At 47.0% G+C, this 2500-nt stretch overlaps 1 long non-coding RNA gene across 1 annotated transcript in view; it reads left to right on the top strand.

Moving 5' to 3' along the window:
- The window catches only part of LOC143028253 (uncharacterized), a 110738-nt gene extending 108302 nt beyond the window's left edge, over positions 1 to 2436 (top strand). The window contains exon 3 of the long non-coding RNA XR_012966710.1: positions 975 to 2436. This is a non-coding gene — a long non-coding RNA (uncharacterized LOC143028253). The remainder of the gene's footprint in view (positions 1 to 974) is intronic.
- The last annotated feature ends 64 nt before the right edge of the window (positions 2437 to 2500 follow it).

Genomic DNA, 2500 nt, shown 5'->3' with positions numbered 1-2500 from the left:
CACACACAACTCGTGGCGCGGTTGGTAAAGTTCCTGACTGCCATTACGAAGGTCCGGGTTCGAATCCCGCCCAGGGCTGAAATAATTTCAGTATCGCTGCGCTGCGGGTTGTTACTTCAACTCTCGTGGGCGGGGAGTTGGGTGTGTGTGTGCGTGTAAGGTCACAGCATTACCCATAGATCGGTCATATACGAGCTCTGAGCTCTCTTCCGGGAGGGAAATAGCTGTCGATCACGAGTCCAACATGTGATCCAAAGACCATGGTGAATCACACACACACACACACACGCACGCGCACACACACACACACACACACACACACACACACACACACACACACACACACACACACACACACACACACACACACACACGCACACACAACTCTTTGCCTAATAGAATTGGATGCCGGTTCGCAGTGCAGCGATGCTGGTTTCTTTTCCACCCTGGGTGGGATCACTGAATTGGCGGTCGAGAATGGTACCACTGCACCGCGTGTGTGTGTGTATTCACTTGGTCTTTGGATCACGTGTTAGACTCGTGATCGACAGCTATTTCCCTCCTGGAAGAGAGCTCAGAGCTCGTAGGTCCGATCTATGGGTAATGCTATGACCTTGCACACACACACACACCCCCAACTCCCCGCCCACGAGAGTTGGAGTAACACCCCTCAGCGCTGCGATACTGATATTATTTCAGCCCCGGGCGAGAGTCGAACCCGGACCTCCGTAGTGGCAGGCCAGAGCTCTAACCACAGCGCCATGTGTGTGTGTGTGTGTGTGTGTGTGTGTGTGTGTGTGTGTGTGTGTGTGTGTGTGTGTGTTTTACGATCCACGTACAAGCACATACCTGAGGAATGCCATACTAAACTGTGTTGCATAGACATCGCAACCGCTTAGTGTGTGTGGTCTGGTCTGATTCTTCTGCCCATCCATCCTTCCCTTTCCTCCTCATCGTCGTCATTTCTCCCGCAGGTATGGACAGGCGCTGCAGCCCGGCGTTGGAATTCGCAGTGTTCCCTTGCTTGATCCCGCCCTGTCCTCCAGCCGTCTGTAGTCGTGAACTGAGATGCCCAAGTGGACAGATTTGCTGCCAGCATGAACAAAATGAATTTGTCTGCGCTTATCTTTGAGGAAATGTCAGAGTGCTTTGGGGACAGAGTTCAGGGTATTCTTTTGTGAGAGAGAAAAAGAGAGAGAGTGAGAGTGAGAGAGAATGAGAGAAATATCTTCTTGTGGTGAGGTGACCTTGTACAGTATAACAGTTTGAAATTGTTATGATTCCGTTAGATGTACCCAAGGACCTGGTGAAAGAGTATTACGCTAGCGATAACCATAAGAAAGTTATTCCAAATGTTTACTTTTATCAGTTTTTTTTTTTTTAGAAATTGGACGTCTCTCTCTCTCTCTCTCTCTTTACCTTCGAGTGACAATCTGATCACGTCACACGTCCCCATGCACAGTCCTCTGCTAAAGTGCACTACACAAAAGTGTCACGTGGAGGTAGTGAACAATACGGTCATGTAACACTGAATGTATATGTCGACCAATAAAGCTGGACTTTTCCGAGGGTAAGCCATAATTTCTCCTTTTGTCTTGCTAAAAAGGGAGAGATCCTTGTCACATACGACAGAGCGTGCACTGCACAAAGAATGTTGATAAATCGGGAAATACAAAAGTGTGTGTATGCATGCGCGTTTACGTGCTCTTGTTTACCTCAGTGCAAATTTGTGGTGAGACGTTTTTCTCATATTTCGTACTTGCTTTCTTAGATTCAGTGTTGCTTCTGCTGTTGATGGTGGTGGTGGTTGTGGTGGTGGTGTTGAACGTCCTTCTCTCGTCCTCCTCGACCTCCACCACCCGACATTCCAGATTCTCACTCGTACTCCAAATCAAACTTGTCATCGTTTGAAAAGTCAAGTCGCAGACTTAACTATGAATACACATATAAGGGAGTTAGTGATGGTAGATAGAATGTACATCTGGCAAGCAGAGAGGAGGAAGGGGAGGAAGAGGAGTCAGCTACACCGAGACAGAACAGGTCTCAGGTTATAAAGGATTACAAAGGCAGAGCATGCCGACAGGAGACCTTTTGGTCCATAACTAGGTCGGATGCGAAAAAAATATGATAATGATAAATAAACAAATGAAAAATAAATAAGATAAAATATAATAAAAATTATAATAATATAAATGATAATAAGTAAAAGGTTGCAGGCTTCTTTCCTTGTCGTAACCTTTGCGGGGACCGAGGGACATCACTTGGGGTCGCACCAACCAGGTTCCTCCCTCCCCCCCTTTTTTTTGGGGGGGGGGCGGCTGCAAGAACGCCTCCACACGACTTTGTTCTCTGCTCGCCAAGTATATTTTTCGGTTTTGTGTTGTCACCTGCACGTGTCACAAACGAATCAAGATCAAGTACAATATTATTCGCTGTAAAGTTTGTTGGTGGTGTTTGATGACAGGCGAATTCTTAATGTGCATCCCGACTGTGCTAGTCT

This window comes from Oratosquilla oratoria, chromosome 9, assembly GCF_046742065.1.
Source record: "Oratosquilla oratoria isolate Oo_2021 chromosome 9, ASM4674206v1, whole genome shotgun sequence".
NCBI classification, from domain to species: Eukaryota; Metazoa; Arthropoda; class Malacostraca; order Stomatopoda; family Squillidae; genus Oratosquilla; species Oratosquilla oratoria.
The sequence above is the reverse complement of the archived record's forward strand: the minus strand, read 5'-3'. Positions and strand labels throughout refer to the sequence as shown.